This window comes from Scyliorhinus torazame, chromosome 3 (genome assembly GCF_047496885.1).
Source record: "Scyliorhinus torazame isolate Kashiwa2021f chromosome 3, sScyTor2.1, whole genome shotgun sequence".
Taxonomy (NCBI): domain Eukaryota; kingdom Metazoa; phylum Chordata; class Chondrichthyes; order Carcharhiniformes; family Scyliorhinidae; genus Scyliorhinus; species Scyliorhinus torazame.
Window position 1 is genome coordinate 359,683,382 of NC_092709.1, and position 19,415 is coordinate 359,702,796.

Below are 19,415 nucleotides of genomic sequence, written 5' to 3' on the forward strand. Positions count from 1 at the left end.
TCTCTCTGTGTCTGTGTCCCTCTCTCTGTGTCTGTGTGTGTCTCTCTCTCTGTCTCTCTCTGTGTCTGTATCCCTCTCTCTGTGTCTGTGTCTCTCTCTCTGTGTCTGTGTGTCTCTCTCTGTGTCTGTGTGTCTCTCTCTCTCTCTGTCTGTGTCTCTCTCTGTGTCTGTGTCTCTCTCTCTCTGTGGCTGTGTGTGTCTCTCTCTCTGTATCTCTCGCTGTGTCTGTGTCTCTCTCTCTCTGTGGCTGTGTGTGTCTCTCTCTCTGTATCTCTCGCTGTGTCTGTGTCTCTCTCTCTCTGTCTCTCTCTGTGTCTGTGTCTCTCTCTCTCTCTGTCTCTCTCTGTGTCACAAGGATTGTGCATATTACAGAGGAGGATGTGCTGGAAGTATTAAAGCGGGTTAAGGTCGATAAATCCCCGGGACCTGACGAAATGTATCCCAGGATGTTGTTGGAGGCGAGGGAGAAAATTACCGGCCCCTAGCTGAGATATTTAAATCATCAACAGCGGCTGTAGGGATCAGGGTTAAATCTCACGGGATCCAGGGTGAGGTTGCCAATTGGATTCAAAATTGGCTGGACGACAGAAGACAGAGGGTGGGTGTGGAGGGTTGTTTTTCAAACTGGAGGCCTGTGACCAGTGGTGTGCCTCAGGGATCGGTGCTGGGTCCACTGTTATTTGTGATTTATATTAATGATTTGGATGAAAATTTAGGAGACATGGTTAGTAAGTTTGTAGATGACACCAAGATTGGTGGCACAGTGGATAGTGAAGAAGGTTATCTAGGATTGCAACGGGATCTTGATCAATTAGGCCAGTGGGCCGACGAATGACAGATGGAGTTTAATTTAGATAAATGTGAGGTGATGCATTTTGGTCGATCAAATCAGGCCAGGACCTACTCAATTAATGGAAGGGAGTTGGGGACAGTTACAGAACAAAGAGATCTAGGGGTACAGGTTCATCGCTCCTTGAAGGTGGAGTTGCAGGTGGACAGGGTGGTAAAGAAGGCATTCGGCATGCTAGGTTTTATTGGTCAGAATATTGAACACAGGAGTTGGGACGTCTTGTTAAAGTTACATAAGAACATAATAACTAGGAGCAGGAGTAGGCCATCTGGCCCCTCGAGCCTGCTCCGCCATTCAATGAGATCATGGCTGATCTTTTGTGGACTCAGCTCCACTTTCCGGCCCGAACACCATAACCCTTAATCCCTTTATTCTTCAAAAAACTATCTATCTTTATATTAAAAACATTTAATGAAGGAGCCTCAACTGCTTCACTGGGCAAGGAATTCCAGAGATTCACAACCCTTTGGGTGAAGAAGTTCCTCCTAAACTCAGTCCTAAATCTACTTCCCCTTATTTTGAGGCTATGCCCCCTAGTTCTGCTTTCACCCGCCAGTGGAAACAACCTGCCCGCATCTATCCTATCTATTCCCTTCATAATCTTATATGTTTCTATAAGATCCCCCCTCATCCTTCTAAATTCCAACGAGTACAGTCCCAGTCTACTCAACCTCTCCTCGTAATCCAACCCCTTCAACTCTGGGATTAACCTAGTGAATCTCCTCTGCACACCCTACAGTGCCAGTACGTCCTTTCTCAAGTAAGGAGACCAAAACTGAACACAATACTCCAGATGTACTGTAATTTAAAGTAACTTACCTTACAGGAGCAGATCTTGGAGTTTCAGCGGGAGCGGAGCGCAGAGGCAGCTGGTAGGTGAGTATTTAAGTAAACACTTACCTGGTCCCGTTTTCGGTCCCTCTTTGCTGATTTTAAAAAAAGATTTAGTGTTTAAGGCGGGAACAGGAAGTTCGACCCGCGGACTTCTGGGAAGACCCTCACCAATAAATTCTGGTGGAGAGGAAACCCGAGACACTACACGTGTAGTGTTTCCCACCCGCCCTCCTCCTCTAACCTAATAATAAAACCCTTTGGTGTGAGGTAAGTACCATATTTTATTACTATTATTATTTTTTTTTAAATGTAATTTAGTTGTTAGCCAGATCTTGGTAGAAAGTTAGAGGGATGGCAGGGAAGGGAGTGCAATGTTCCTCCTGCAGGATGTTTGAGGTGAGGGATGCAGTTAGTGTCCCTGCTGATTTTACCTGCAGGAAGTGCTGCCATCTCCAGCTCCTCCAAGACCGAGTTAGGGAACTGGAGCTGGAGTTGGAAGAACTTCGGATCATTCGGGAGGCAGAGGGGGTCATAGATAGCAGCTTCAGGGAATTAGTTACACCAAAGATTGGAGATAGATGGGTAACTGTAAGAGGGACTGGGAAGAAGCAGTCAGTGCAGGGATCCCCTGCGGTCGTTCCCCTGAGAAACAAGTATACCGCTTTGGATACTTGTGGGGAGGGGGACTTACCAGGGGTAAGCCATGGGGTACGGACCTTTGGCACGGAGTCTGTCCCTGTTGCTCAGAAGGGAAGGGGTGAGAGGAGCAGAGCATTAGTAATTGGGGACTCGATAGTCAGGGGCACAGATAGGAGATTTTGTGGGAGCGTGAGAGACTCACGTTTGGTATGTTGCCTCCCAGGTGCAAGGGTACGTGATGTCTCGGATCGTGTTTTCCGGGTCCTTAAGGGGGAGGGGGAGCAGCCCCAAGTCGTGGTCCACATTGGCACTAACGACATAGGTAGGAAAGGGGACAAGGATGTCAGGCAGGCTTTCAGGGAGCTAGGATGGAAGCTCAGAACTAGAACAAACAGAGTTGTTATCTCTGGGTTGTTGCCCGTGCCACGTGATAATGAGATGAGGAATAGGGAGAGAGAGCAATTAAACACGTGGCTACAGGGATGGTGCAGGCGGGAGGGATTCAGATTTCTGGATAACTGGGGCTCTTTCTGGGGAAGGTGGGACCTCTACAGACAGGATGGTCTACATCTGAACCTGAGGGGCACAAATATCCTGGGGGGGAGATTTTTTAGTGCTCGTTGGGGGTGTTTAAACTAATGCAGCAGGGGCATGGGAACCTGGATTGTAGTTTTAGGGTAAGGGAGAATGAGAGTATAGAGGTCAGGAGCACAAATTTGACGTCGCAGGAGGGGGCCAGTGTTCAGGTAGGTGGTTTGAAGTGTGTCTACTTCAATGCCAGGAGTATACGAAATAAGGTAGGGGAACTGGCAGCATGGGTTGGTACCTGGGACTTCGATGTTGTGGCCATTTCGGAGACATGGATAGAGCAGGGACAGGAATGGATGTTGCAGGTTCCGGGGTTTAGGTGTTTTAGTAAGCTCAGAGAAGGAGACAAAAGAGGGGGAGGTGTGGCGCTGCTAGTCAAGAACAGTATTACGGTGGCGGAGAGGATGCTAGATGGGGACTCATCTTTCGAGGTAGTATGGGCTGACGTTAGAAACATGAAAGGAGAGGTCACCCTGTTGGGAGTCTTCTATAGGCCTCCAAATAGTTCTAGGGATACAAAGAAATGTACAGCACAGGAACAGGCCCTTCGGCCCTCCAAGCCCGTGCCGACCATACTGCCCGACTAAGCTACAATCTTCTACCCTTCCTGGGTCCGTATCCTTCTATTCCCATCCTATTCATATATTTGTCAAGATGCCCCTTAAATGTCCCTATCGTCCCTGCCTCCACTACCTCCTCCGGTAGTGAGTTCCAGGCACCCACTACCCTCTGCGTAAAAAACTTGCCTCGTACATCTACTCTAAACTTTGCCCCTCTCACCTTAAACCTATGCCCCCTAGTAATTGACCCCTCTACCCTGGGGAAAAGCCTCTGACTATCCACTCTGTCTATGCCCCTCATAATTTTGTATACCTCTATCAGGTCGCCCCTCAACCTCCTTCGTTCCAGTGAGAACAAACCGAGTTTATTCAATCGCTCCTCATAGCTTATGCCCTCCATACCAGGCAACATTCTGGTAAATCTCTTCTGCACCCTCTCTAAAGCCTCCACATCCTTCTGGTAGTGTGGCGACCAGAATTGAACACTATACTCCAAGTGTGGCCTAACTAAGGTTCTATACAGCTGCAACATGACTTGCCAATTCTTATACTCAATGCCCCGGCCAATGAAGGCAAGCATGCCGTATGCCTTCTTGACTACCTTCTCCACCTGTGTAGCCCCTTTCAGTGATCTGTGGACCTGTACTCCTAGATCTCTTTGACTTTGAATACTCTTGAGGGTTCTACCATTCACTGTATATTCCCTACCTGCATTAGCCCTTCCAAAATGCATTACCTCACATTTGTCCAGGTTAAACTCCATCTGCCATCTCTCCGCCCAAGTCTCCAGACAATCTAAATCCTGCTGTATCCTCAGACAGTCCTCATCGCTATCCGCAATTCCACCAACCTTTGTGTCGTCTGATGTAGAGGAAAGGATGGCGAAGATGATTCTGGATATGAGCGAAAGTAACAGGGTAGTTATTATGGGAGACTTTAACTTTCCAAATATTGACTGGAAAAGATATAGTTCGAGTACATTAGATGGGTCGTTTTTTGTACAGTGTGTGCAGGAGGGTTTCCTGACACAATATGTTGACAGGCCAGCAAGAGGCGAGGCCACGTTGGATTTGGTTTTGGGTAATGAACCAGGCCAGGTGTTGGATTTGGAGGTAGGAGAGCACTTTGGGGACAGTGACCACAATTCGGTGACGTTTACGTTAATGATGGAAAGGGATAAGTATACATCGCAGGGCAAGAGTTATAGCTGGGAGAAGGGCAATTATGATGCCATTAGACATGACTTGGGGGGGATAGGTTGGAGAAGTAGGCTGCAAGTGTTGGGCACACTGGATAAGTGGAGCTTGTTCAAGGATCAGCTACTGCGTGTTCTTGATAAGTACGTACCGGTCAGGCAGGGAGGAAGGCGTAGAGCGAGGGAACCGTGGTTTACCAAAGAAGTGGAATCTCTTGTTAAGAGGAAGAAGGAGGCCGATGTGAAGATGAGGTGTGAAGTTTCAGTTGGGGTGATGGATAGTTACAAGGTAGCGAGGAAGGATCTAAAGAGAGAGGTAAGTCAAGCTAGGAGGGGACATGAGAAGTATTTGGCAGGTAGGATCAAGGAAAACCCAAAAGCTTTCTATAGGTATGTCAGGAATAAGCGAATGACTAGGGAAAGAGTAGGACCAGTCAAGGACAGGGATGGGAAGTTGTGTGTGGAGTCTGAAGAGATAGGCGAGATACTAAATGAATATTTTTTGTCAATATTCACTCAGGAAAAAGATAATGTTGTGGAGGAGAATGCTGAGCCCCAGGCTAATAGAATAGATGGCATTGAGGTACGTAGGGAAGAGGTGTTGGCAATTCTGGACAGGCTGAAAATAGATAAGTCCCTGGGGCCTGATGGGATTTATCCTAGAGTTCTCTGGGAGGCCAGGGAAGAGATTGCTGGACCTTTGGCTTTGATTTTTATGTCATCATTGGCTACAGGAATAGTGCCAGAGGACTGGAGGACAGCAAATGTGGTCTCTTTGTTCAAAAAGGGGAGCAGAGACAACCCCGGCAACTATAGACCGGTGAGCCTCACGTCTGTAGTGGGTAAAGTCTTGGAGGGGATTATAGGAGACAAGATTTATAATCATCTAGATAGGAATAATATGATCAGGGATAGTCAGCATGGCTTTGTGAAGGGTAGGTCATGCCTCACAAACCTTATTGAGTTCTTTGAGAAGGTGACTGAACAGGTAGACGAGGGTAGAGCAGTTGATGTGGTGTATATGGATTTCAGTAAAGCGTTTGATAAGGTTCCCCACGGTAGGCTATTGCAGAAAATACGAAGGCTGGGGATTGAGGGAGATTTAGAGATGTGGATCAGAAATTGGCTAGCTGAAAGAAGACAGAGGGTGGTGGTTGATGGGAAATGTTCAGAATGGAGTACAGTCACAAGTGGAGTACCACAAGGATCTGTTCTGGGGCTGTTGCTGTTTGTCATTTTTATCAATGACCTAGAGGAAGGCGCAGAAGGGTGGGTGAGTAAATTTGCAGACGACACTAAAGTCGGTGGAGTTGTCGACAGTGCGGAAGGATGTTGCAGGTTACAGAGGGACATAGATAAGCTGCAGAGCTGGGCTGAGAGGTGGCAAATGGAGTTTAATGTAGAGAAGTGTGAGGCGATTCACTTTGGAAGGAATAACAGGAATGCGGAATATTTGGCTAATGGTAAAGTTCTTGGAAGTGTGGATGAGCAGAGGGATCTAGGTGTCCATGTACATAGATCCCTGAAAGTTGCCACCCAGGTTGATAGGGTTGTGAAGAAGGCCTATGGAGTGTTGGCCTTTATTGGTAGAGGGATTGAGTTCCGGAGTCAGGAGGTCATGTTGCAGCTGTACAAAACTCTGGTACGGCCGCATTTGGAGTATTGCGTACAGTTCTGGTCACCGCATTATAGGAAGGACGTGGAGGCTTTGGAGCGGGTGCAGAGGAGATTTACCAGGATGTTGCCTGGTATGGAGGGAAAATCTTATGAGGAAAGGCTGATGGACTTGAGGTTGTTTTCATTGGAGAGAAGAAGGTTAAGAGGAGACTTAATAGAGGCATACAAAATGATGAGGGGGTTAGATAGGGTGGACAGTGAGAGCCTTCTCCCGCAGATGGATATGGCTGGCACGAGGGGACATAGCTTTCAACTGAGGGGTAATAGATATAGGACAGAGGTCAGAGGTAGATTCTTTACGCAAAGCGTAGTGAGGCCGTGGAATGCCCTACCTGCAACAGTAGTGAACTCGCCAACATTGAGGGCTTTTAAAAGTTTATTGGATAAACATATGGATGATAATGGCATAGTGTAGGTTAGATGGCTTTTGTTTCGGTGCAACCTCGTGGGCCGAAGGGCCTGTACTGCGCTGTATCGTTCTATGTGCTATGTGGCCTCACCAACACCTTATACAGTTTCAGCATAACCTCCCCAGTCTTAAATTCCATCCCTCAAAGAGAATAAAGAACAAAGAAATGTACAGCACAGGAACAGGCCCTTCAGCCCTCCAAGCCCGTGCCGACCACGCTGCCTGACTAAACTACAATCTTCTACACTTCTGGGGTCCGTATCCCTCTATTCCCATCCTATTCATGTATTTGTCAAGATGCCCCTTAAACGTCACTATAATAGAATATTATAGAATTTACAGTGCAGAAGGAGGCCATTCGGCCCATCGAGTCTGCACCGGCTCTTGGAAAGAGCACCCTACCCAAGGTCAACACCTCCACCCTATACCCATAACCCAGTAACCCCACCCAACACTAAGGGCAATTTTGGACACTAAGGGCAATTTATCATGGCCAATCCACCTATTGTCCAAGCTTCCACCACCTCCTCCGGCAACGGGTTCCAGGCAACCACTACCCTCTGTGTGAAAAACTTGCCTCGTACATCTACTCTAAACCTTGCCCCTCTCACCTTAAACCTATGCCCCCTAGTAATTGACCCCTCTACCCTGGGGAAAAGCCTCTGACTATCCACTCTGTCTATGCCCCTCATAATTTTGTATACCTCTATCAGGTCGCCCCTCAACCTCCTTCGTTCCAGTGAGAACAAACCGAGTTTATTCAACCTCTCCTCGTAGTTAATGCCCTCCATACCAGGCAACATCCTGGTAAATCTCTTCTGCATCCTCTCTAAAGCCTCCACATCCTTCTGGTAGTGTGGCGTCCAGAATTTAACACTATACTCCAAGTGTGGCCTAACTAAGGTTCTATACAACTGCAACATGACTTGCCAATTCTTATACTCAATGCCCCGGCCAATGAAGGCAAGCATGCCGTATGCCTTCTTGACTACCTTCTCCACCTGTGTTGCCCCTTTCAGTGACCTGTGGACCTGCACTCCTCGATCTCTCTGACTTTCAATACTCTTGAGGGTTCTACCATTCACTGTATATTCCCGACCTGCATTAGACCTTCCAAAATGCATTACCTCACATTTGTCCGGATTAAACTCCATCTGCCATCTCTCCGCCCAAGTCTCCAAACAATCTAAATCCTGCTGTATCCTCTGACAGTCCTCATCGCTATCCGCAATTCCACCAACCTTTGTGTCGTCTGCAAACTTACTAATCAGACCAGTTACATTTTCCTCCAAATTATTTATATATACTACAAAGAGCAAAGGTCCCAGCACTGATCCCTGTGGAACACCACTGGTCACAGCCCTCCAATTAGAAAAGCATCCTTCCATTGCTACTCTCTGCCTTCTATGACCTAGTCAGTTCTGTATCCATCTTGCCAGCTCACCCCTGATCCCGTGTGACTTCACCTTTTGTACCAGTCTACCATGAGGGACCTTGTCAAAGGCCTTACTGAAGTCCATATAGACAACATCCACTGCCCTACCTGCATCAATCATCTTAGTGACCTCCTCGAAAACCTTTATCAAGTTCGAGAGACACAACCTCCCCTTCATAAAACCGTGCTGCCTCTCGCTGATACGTCCACTTGCTTCCAAGTGGGAGTAGATCCTCTCTCAAAGAATTCTCTCCAGTAATTTCCCTACCACTGAAGTAAGGCTCACCGGCCTGTAGTTCCCTAGATTATCCTTGCTACCCTTCTTAAACAGAGGAACAACATTGGCTATTCTCCAGTCATCCTGGGCATCACCTGAAGACAGTGAGGATCCAAAGATTTCTGTCAAGGCCTCAGCAATTTCCTCTCCAGCCTCCTTCAGTATTCTGGGGTAGATCTCATCAGGCCCTGGGGACTTATCCACCTTAATATTTTTCAGGACGCCCAACACCTCGTCCTTTTGGATCTCAATGTGACCCAGATAAATACACACCCTTCTCCAGACTCAACATCCACCAATTCCTTCTCGTTGGTGAATACTGGTGCAAAGTATTAGTGGGGCTGGTTTAGCACACTGGGCTAAATCGCTGGCTTTTAAAGCAGACCAAGCAGGCCAGCAGCACGGTTCAATTCCCGTACCAGCCTCCCCGAACAGGTGCCGGAATGTGGCGACTAGAGGCTTTTCAGAGTAACTTCATTGGAGACTACTTGTGACAGTAAGCGATTTTCATTTCATTTCATTTCAAGTATTCATTTAGTACCTCGCCCATTTCATATGGCTCCACATATGGGTTCCCTCCCCTGTCCTTCAGTGGGCCAACCCTTGGGCTACCCTCTTGCTTTTTATGTCTGTGTAATAAGCCTTGGGATTTTCCTTAACCCTATTTGCCAATTACTTTTCGTGACCCCTTCTAGCGCTCCTGACTCCTTGCTTAAGTTCCTTCCTACTTTCCTTATATTCCACACAGGCTTCGTCTGTTCCCAGCCTTTTAGCCCTGACAAATGCCTCCTTTTTCTTTTTGACGAGGCCTACAATATCTCTCGTTATCCAAGGTTCCCGAAAATTGCCGTATTTATCCTTCTTCCTCACAGGAACATGCCGGTCCTGAATTCCTTTCAACTGACATTTGAAAGCCTCCCACATGTTAGATGTTGATTTACCCTCAAACATCCACCCCCAATCTCTGTTCTTCAGTTCCCGCCTAATATTTTATAATTAGCCTTCCCCCAATTTAACACATTCACCCTAGGACCACTCTTATCCTTGTCCACCAGCACTTTAAAACTTACTGAATTGTGGTCACTGTTCCCGAAATGCTCCCCTACTGAAACATCTACCACCTGGCCGGGCTCATTCCCCAATACCAGGTCCACTACAGCCCCTTCCCTTGTTGGACTATCGACATATTGGTTTAAGAAGCCCTCCTGGATGCTCCTTATAAATTCTGTCCCATCCAAGCCCCTAGCACTAAGGGAGTCCCAGTCAATATTGGGGAAGTTGAAGTCTCCCATCACAACAACCCTGTTGCTTTTACTCCTTTCCAAAATCTGTCTACCTATCTGCTCCTCTATCTCCCGCTGTCTGTTGGGGGGCCTGTAGTAAACCCCCAACATTGTGACTGCACCCTTCTTATTCCTGATCTCTACCCATATAGCCTCACTGCCCTCTGAGGTGCCCTCCCGCAGTACAGATGTGATATCCTCCCTAACCAGTAGCGCAACTCCGCCACCCCTTTTACATCCCCCTCTATCCCGCCTGAAACATCTAAATCCTGGAACGTTTAGCTGCCAATCCTGCCCTTCCCTCAACCAGGTCTCTGTAATGGCAACAACATCATAGTTCCAAGTATTAATCCAAGCTCTAAGTTCATCTGCCTTACCCGTAATACTTCTTGCATTAAAACATATGCACTTCAGGCCACCAGTCCTGCTGTTTTCAGCAACATCTCCCTGTCTGCTCTTCCTCAGAGCCATACTGGCCCTATTCCCTAGTTCTCCCTCAATGCTTCCACCTTCTGAACTATTGCTCCCGTGCCCACTCCCCTGCCAGACCAGTTTAAACCCTCCCGTGTGACACTAGCAAACCTCGTTGCCAAGATATTTATGCCTCTCCAGTTTAGATGCAACCCATCCTTCTTATGCAGATCACACCTGCCCCGGAAGAGCTCCCAGTGGTCGAGATAACTGAAACCCTCCCGCCTACACCAGCTGTTTAGCCACATGTTTAGCTGCTCTATCTTCCTATTTCTAGCCTCACTGGCACGTGGCACAGGGCGTAATCCCGAGATTACAACCCTAGAGGTCCTGTCTTTTAACTTTCTGCCTAGCTCTCTGAACTCCTGCTGCAGGACCTCATGCCCCTTCCTGCCTTTGTCGTGAGGACCAATATGTACCACGACCTCTGTCTGTTTGCCCTCCCCTTCAGGATGCCCTCTACCTGTTCAGAGACATCCTGGACCCTGGCACCAGGGAGGCAACATACCATCCTGGAGTCTCCTTCACGTCCACAGAAGCGCCTACCTGTTCCCTGACTATAGAGTCCCCTATTACTATTGCTCTTCTGCGCTTTGACCCTCCCTTCTGAACATCAGAGCCAGCCATGGTGCCACTGCTCTGGCTGCTGCTGTTTTCCCCTGATAGGCTATCCCCCCCGACAGTATCCAAAGCTGTTCGAGAGGGGGACAACCACAGGGGATTCCTGCACTGACTGCCTGCCCTTTCTGATGGTCACCCATTTCTCTGCCTGCACCTTGGGTGTGACCACAGTTATATAACTGCGATCTATGCCGCTTTCCGCCACCTGCATACTCCTAAGTGCATCCAATTGCTGCTCCAACCAAACCTTGCGGTCTGTGAGGAGCTCCAGTTGGGTGCACTTTCTGCAGATGAAGCCATCCAGGATGCTGGAAGCCTCCCGGACCTGCCACATCTCACAGTCAGAGCACTGCACCCCTCTAATTGATTCTAGCAATGAAGGATAAAACTCCATTCACCTTAATCACCACCTGTTTCACCTGTAAATCAACCTTTTGCGACTCATGCACTAGCACACCCAGGTCTCTCTGCACAGCAGCATGTTTTAATATTTTATCATTTAAATAATAATCCCTTTTGCTGTTATGCCTACCAAAATGGATAACCTCACATTTGTCAACATTGTATTCCATCTGCCAGAACCTAGCCCATTCACTTAGCCTATCCAAATCCCTCTGCAGACTCCCAGTATCCTCTGCACTTTTTGCTTTACCACTTATCTTAGTGACATCTACAAACTTGGACACATTGCCCTTGGTCCCCAACTCCAAATCATCTATGTAAATTGTGAACAATTGTGGGCCCAACACTGACCCCTGAGGGACACCACTAGCTACTGATTGCCAACCAGAGAAACACCCATTAATCCCCACTCTTTGCTTTCTATTAATTAACCAATCCTCTATCCATGCTACTACTTTCCCCTTAATGCCATGCATCTTTATCTTATGCAGCAACCTTTTGTGTGGGCCCACAATTGTTCACAATTTACAAAGATGATTTGGAGTTGGGGACCAAGGGCAATGTGTCCAAGTTTGCAGACGACACTAAGATAAGTGGTAAAGCAAAAAGTGCAGAGGATACTGGAAGTCTGCAGACGGATTTGGATAGGCTAAGTGAATGGGCTAGGGTCTGGCAGATGGAATACAATGTTGACAAATGTGAGGTTATCCATTTTTGTAGGAATAACAGCAAAAGGGATTATTATTTAAATGATAAAATATTAAAACATGCTGCTGTGCAGAGAGACCTGGGTGTGCTAGTGCATGAGTCGCACAATGTTGGTTTATAGGTGCAACAGGTGATTAAGAAGGCAAATGGAATTTTGTCCTTCATTGCTCGAGGGATGTAGTTTAAGACTAGGGAGGTTATGCTGCAATTGTATAGGGTGTTAGTGAGGCTGCACCTGGAGTATTGTGTTCAGTTTTGGTCTCCTTACTTGAGAAAGGACGTACTGGCACTGGAGGGTGTGCAGAGGAGATTCACTAGGTTAATTCCAGAGCTGATTACGAGGAGAGGTTCTGAAACTGGAATTCCATGCCCAGTGAAGCAGTAGAGGCTCCTTCATTAAATATTTTTAAGATAAAGATAGATAGTTTTTTGAAGAATAAAGGGATTAAGGGTTATGGATAAACACACCGACTCTGAGGAAAACACACCGACTCTGCTGGAAAACACACCGACTCTGCTGGAAAACACACCGACCCTGCTGGAAAAACACACCGGCTCTGCAGGAAAACACACCGACTCTGCAGGAAAACACACCGACTCTGCAGGAAAACACACCCACCCAGCTGGAAAAACACACCGACTCTGCTGGAAAACACACCGACTCTGCAGGAAAACACACCCACCTGCTGGAAAACACATCCGCCCTGCTGGAAAACACACCGACTCTGCTGGAAAACACACCCACCCAGCTGGAAAACACACCAGCCCTGCTGTAAAAACACACCGACTCTGCTGGAAAACACATCCACCTGCTGGAAAACACACCGACTCTGCTGGAAAAACACCACCCAGCTGGAAAACACAACCTCTGCTGGGAAAACACACAGACTCTGCAGGAAAACACACCCACCCTGCTGGAAAAACACACCCACCCTGCTGGAAAAACACACCCATGCTGCTGGAAAACACCACCCAGCTGGAAAACACACACCCCTGCTGGATAAATACACAGTCTCTGCTGGAAAACACAGTCAAGCCTGCTGGAAAAACACAACAACGCTGTTGGGAAACACAACCACCTGCTGTATAACACACCCACCCTGCTGGAAACACTGTCCAGCCTGCTGGAAAACACACCCACCCTGCTGGAAAACACCCCCATCTGCTGGAAAATCACACCCACCCTGCTGGAAAACACACCCACCCTGCTGGATAAACACACCCACCCTGCTGAAATATACACCCACTCTGCTGGATAAACACACCCACCTGCTGGAAAACACAGTCCAGCCTGCTGGAAAACACACCCACCCTGCTGGAAAACACACCCACCCTGCTGGAAAACACACCAATCTGCTGGAAAAACACACCCACCTTGGTGGATAAACCCCCCCAACCTGCGGGAAATCGCACCGTCACTGCTGGAAAACACATCCACACTGCTGGAAAACACACGCACCCTGCTGGAAAACACACACCCTGCTGGAAAACCACACCCACCCTGCTGGATAAACACCCCCCCTGCTGGAAAACACACCCACCCTGCTGGAAACCACACCCACCCTGCTGGAAAACACACCCACCCTGCTGGAAAACATACCCACCCTGTGGGAAAAACACACCAACTCTGCTGGAACAATCAATCCCTTATGCCAGTTAATCCTGCATCCCAGAATCAATCCCTTATCCCAGAATCAATTCCTTATCCCAGATTCAATCCCCGATCCCAGTCAATCCCTTATCCCAGAATCAATCCCTTATCCCAGTCAATTCCCTATCCCATTCAATCCCTTATCCCAGAGTCAATTCCTTATCCTGGAGTCAACCCCTTATCCCAGTCAATCCCCTATCCCAGTCAATCCCTTATCCCAGAGTTAATCCCTTATCCTGGAGTCAACCCCTTATCCCAGTCAATCCCTTATCCCAGTCAATCCCCTTTCCCAGTCAATCCCTTATTCCAGACTCAATCTCTTATCCCAGTCAATCCCTTATCCCAGAATCAATCCCTTAACCCAGTCAATCCCCTATCTCAGTCAATCCCTTATTCCAGTCAATCCCTTATCCCAGAATCAATCCCTTAACCCAGTCAATACCTTTTCCCAGTCAATCCCCTATCCCAGTCAATCCCTTATCCCAGTCAATCCCTTATCCCAGAGTCAATCCCTTATCCCAGAGTCAATCCCTTATTCCAGTCAATCCCCTATCCCAGTCAATCCCTTATCCTGGAGTCAATCCCTTATCCCAGAGTCAATCCCTTATTCCAGTCAATCCCCTATCCCAGTCAATCCCTTATCCCAGAATCAATCCCTTAACCCAGTCAATACCTTTTCCCAGTCAATCCCCTATCCCAGTCAATCCCTTATCCCAGTCAATCCCTTATCCCAGAGTCAATCCCTTATCCTGGAGTCAATCCCCTATCCCAGTCAATCCCTTATCCCAGAGTCAATCCCTTATCCTGGAGTCAATCCTTTATCCCAGAGTCAACCCCTTATTCCAGTCAATCCCCTATCCCAGTCAATCCCTTATCCCAGAGTCAATCCCTTATCCCAGAGTCAATCCCTTATCCTGGAGTCAACCCCTTATTCCAGTCAATCCCTTATCCCAGAGTCAATCCCTTATCCCAGAGTCAATCCCTTATCCTGGAGTCAACCCCTTATTCCAGTCAATCCCTTATCCCAGTCAATCCCTTATCGCAGAATCAATCCCTTATCCCAGTCAATCCCTTATCCCAGTCAATCCCTTATCCCAGTCAATCCCCTATCCCAGTCAATCCCTTATCCCAGTCAATCCCTTATCCCAGTCAATCCCCTATCCCAGTCAATCCCTTATCCCAGTCAATCCCTTATCCCAGTCAATCCCCTATCCCTGTCAATCCCTTATCCCAGAGTCAATCCCTTATCCCAGTCAATCCCTTATCCCAGTCAATCCCCTATCCCTGTCAATCCCTTATCCCAGAATCATTCCCTTATCCCAGAATCAATCCCTTATCCCAGTCAATCCCTTATCCCAGTCAATCCCCTATCCCTGTCAATCCCTTATCCCAGAGTCAATCCCTTATCCCAGTCAATCCCTTATCCCAGTCAATCCCCTATCCCTGTCAATCCCTTATCCCAGAATCAATCCCTTATCCCAGAATCAATCCCGTATCCCAGTCAATCCCTTATCCCAGTCAATCCCTTATCCCAGAATCAATCCCTTATCCCAGAGTCACTTCCTTATCCCAGAATCAATCCCTTTTACCAGAATCAATCCTTTATCCCAGTCAATCCCTTATCCCAGAATCAATCCCTTATCCCAGTCAATCCCTTATCCCAGAATCAATCCATTATCCCAGTCAATCCCTTATCCCAGAATCAATCCCTTATCCCAGAATCAATCCCTTATCCCAGTCAATCCCTTATCCCAGAATCAATCCCTTATCCCAGAATCAATCCCTTATCCCAGTCAATTCCCTATCCCATTCAATCCCTTATCCCAGAGTCAATTCCTTATCCTGGAGTCAACCCCTTATCCCAGTCAATCCCCTATCCCAGTCAATCCCTTATCCCAGAGTTAATCCCTTATCCTGGAGTCAACCCCTTATCCCAGTCAATCCCTTATCCCAGTCAATCCCCTTTCCCAGTCAATCCCTTATTCCAGACTCAATCTCTTATCCGAGTCAATCCCCTATCCCAGTCAATCCCTTATTCCAGTCAATCCCTTATCCCAGAATCAATCCCTTAACCCAGTCAATACCTTTTCCCAGTCAATCCCCTATCCCAGTCAATCCCTTATCCCAGTCAATCCCTTATCCCAGAGTCAATCCCTTATCCTGGAGTCAATCCCTTATTCCAGTCAATCCCCTATCCCAGTCAATCCCTTATCCTGGAGTCAATCCCTTATCCCAGAGTCAATCCGTTATTCCAGTCAATCCCCTATCCCAGTCAATCCCTTATCCTGGAGTCAATCCCTTATCCCAGAGTCAATCCCTTATTCCAGTCAATCCCCTATCCCAGTCAATCCCTTATCCCAGAATCAATCCCTTAACCCAGTCAATACCTTTTCCCAGTCAATCCCCTATCCCAGTCAATCCCTTATCCCAGTCAATCCCTTATCCCAGAGTCAATCCCTTATCCTGGAGTCAATCCCCTATCCCAGTCAATCCCTTATCCCAGAGTCAATCCCTTATCCTGGAGTCAATCCCTTATCCCAGAGTCAACCCCTTATTCCAGTCAATCCCCTATCCCAGTCAATCCCTTATCCCAGAGTCAATCCCTTATCCCAGAGTCAATCCCTTATCCTGGAGTCAACCCCTTATTCCAGTCAATCCCTTATCCCAGAGTCAATCCCTTATCCCAGAGTCAATCCCTTATCCTGGAGTCAACCCCTTATTCCAGTCAATCCCTTATCCCAGTCAATCCCTTATCGCAGAATCAATCCCTTATCCCAGTCAATCCCTTATCCCAGTCAATCCCCTTTCCCAGTCAATCCCTTATCCCAGAGTCAATCCCTTATCCCAGTCAATCCCTTATCCCAGTCAATCCCCTATCCCTGTCAATCCCTTATCCCAGAATCAATCCCTTATCCCAGAATCAATCCCGTATCCCAGTCAATCCCTTATCCCAGTCAATCCCTTATCCCAGAATCAATCCCTTATCCCAGAGTCACTTCCTTATCCCAGAATCAATCCCTTATCCCAGAATCAATCCCTTATCCCAGTCAATCCCTAATCCCAGTCAATCCCTTATCCCAGAATCAATCCTTTATCCCAGTCAATCCCTTATCCCAGAATCAATCCCTTATCCCAGAATCAATCCCTTATCCCAGTCAATCCCTTATCCCAGTCGCTCCGTTATTCCAGAATCAATCCCTTATCCCAGTCAGCCCTTATCCCAGAATCAATCCCTCATTCCAGAATCACTTCCCTATCCCAGTCAATCCCTGAACCCATAATCAATCCCTTATCCCAGAGTCACTTCCTTATCCCAGAGTCAATCCCTTATCCCAGTCAATCCCTTATCCCAGTCAATCCCCTATCCCTGTCAATCCCTTATCCCAGAATCAATCCCTTATCCCAGAATCAATCCCTTATCCCAGTCAATCCCTTATCCCAGTCAATCCCCTATCCCTGTCAATCCCTTATCCCAGAGTCAATCCCTTATCCCAGTCAATCCCTTATCCCAGTCAATCCCCTATCCCTGTCAATCCCTTATCCCAGAATCAATCCCTTATCCCAGAATCAATCCCGTATCCCAGTCAATCCCTTATCCCAGAATCAATCCCTTATCCCAGAGTCACTTCCTTATCCCAGAATCAATCCCTTTTACCAGAATCAATCCTTTATCCCAGTCAATCCCTTATCCCAGAATCAATCCCTTATCCCAGAGTCACTTCCTTATCCCAGAATCAATCCCTTTTACCAGAATCAATCCTTTATCCCAGTCAATCCCTTATCCCAGAATCAATCCATTATCCCAGTCAATCCCTTATCCCAGAATCAATCCCTTATCCCAGAATCAATCCCTTATCCCAGAATCAATCCCTTATCCCAGTCAATTCCCTATCCCATTCAATCCCTTATCCCAGAGTCAATTCCTTATCCTGGAGTCAACCCCTTATCCCAGTCAATCCCCTATCCCAGTCAATCCCTTATCCCAGAGTTAATCCCTTATCCTGGAGTCAACCCCTTATCCCAGTCAATCCCTTATCCCAGTCAATCCCCTTTCCCAGTCAATCCCTTATTCCAGACTCAAACTCTTATCCCAGTCAATCCCCTATCCCAGTCAATACCTTATTCCAGTCAATCCCTTATCCCAGAATCAATCCCTTAACCCAGTCAATACCTTTTCCCAGTCAATCCCCTATCCCAGTCAATCCCTTATCCCAGTCAATCCATTATCCCAGAGTCAATCCCTTATCCTGGAGTCAATCCCTTATTCCAGTCAATCCCCTATCCCAGTCAATCCCTTATCCTGGAGTCAATCCCTTATCCCAGAGTCAATCCCTTATTCCATTCAATCCCCTATCCCAGTCAATCCCTTATCCTGGAGTCAATCCCTTATCCCAGAGTCAATCCCTTATTCCAGTCAATCCCCTATCCCAGTCAATCCCTTATCCCAGAATCAATCCCTTAACCCAGTCAATACCTTTTCCCAGTCAATCCCCTATCCCAGTCAATCCCTTATCCCAGTCAATCCCTTATCCCAGAGTCAATCCCTTATCCTGGAGTCAATCCCCTATCCCAGTCAATCCCTTATCCCAGAGTCAATCCCTTATCCTGGAGTCAATCCCTTATCCCAGAGTCAACCCCTTATTCCAGTCAATCCCCTATCCCAGTCAATCCCTTATCCCAGAGTCAATCCCTTATCCTGGAGTCAACCCCTTATTCCAGTCAATCCCTTATCCCAGAGTCAATCCCTTATCCCAGAGTCAATCCCTTATCCTGGAGTCAACCCCTTATTCCAGTCAATCCCTTATCCCAGTCAATCCCTTATCGCAGAATCAATCCCTTATCCCAGTCAATCCCTTATCCCAGTCAATCCCCTTTCCCAGTCAATCCCTTATCCCAGAGTCAATCCCTTATCCCAGTCAATCCCTTATCCCAGTCAATCGCCTATCCCTGTCAATCCCTTATCCCAGAATCAATCCCTTATCCCAGAATCAATCCCGTATCCCAGTCAATCCCTTATCCCAGTCAATCCCTTATCCCAGAATCAATCCCTTATCCCAGAGTCACTTCCTTATCCCAGAATCAACCCCTTATCCCAGAATCAATCCCTTATCCCAGTCAATCCCTAATCCCAGTCAATCCCTTATCCCAGAATCAATCCCTTATCCCAGAATCAATCCCTTATCCCAGTCAATCCCTTATCCCAGTCGCTCCGTTATTCCAGAATCAATCCCTTATCCCAGTCAGCCCTTATCCCAGAATCAATCCCTCATTCCAGAATCACTTCCCTATCCCAGTCAATCCCTGAACCCATAATCAATCCCTTATCCCAGAGTCACTTCCTTATCCCAGAGTCAATCCCTTATCCCTGGCACCGTGCAGTGTGGATGCCGGTATAACTCCTACCTTTCCCAGTGTTGGGATTGGGAATCTGCAGGGTGAGTCCGGACTGGGAGCTGCTCGGGATCCGCGGGATCTTTCCTGGATCTTCAGATCCATGATCGGGAATGACCCGCCGGATATCCAATCCCGCTGAAGACTGCGGCTGGAAACCGGGATCGGCACATCCCGGAGGGAAAGAGAGAATCAGAGAAACCAGGAAGGAGAGGAGCCGCCCAGACATTCCCAAATCCCACTGTGCTGTTAGCGAAATTCCCAAAACACAGGACACACCCCCTGCCGGAAAACACACCCACCCTGCGCGAAAACAAACCCCCTGGCGGAAAACACACCCACCCTGCGGGAAAACACACCCACCCTGCGGGAAAACACACCCACCCTGCTGGATGAACACACACACCCTGCGCGAAAACAAACC

The 19,415-nt window shown here is 47.6% G+C and overlaps 1 long non-coding RNA gene across 1 annotated transcript in view; it reads right to left on the reverse strand.

The window, feature by feature from the left end:
* The window catches only part of LOC140409645 (uncharacterized), a 217,565-nt gene extending 198,382 nt beyond the window's left edge, over window positions 1-19,183 (reverse strand). The window contains exon 1 of the long non-coding RNA XR_011940451.1: window positions 19,004-19,183. This is a non-coding gene — a long non-coding RNA (uncharacterized lncRNA). The remainder of the gene's footprint in view (window positions 1-19,003) is intronic.
* Between the last annotated feature and the right edge of the window lie 232 nt (window positions 19,184-19,415).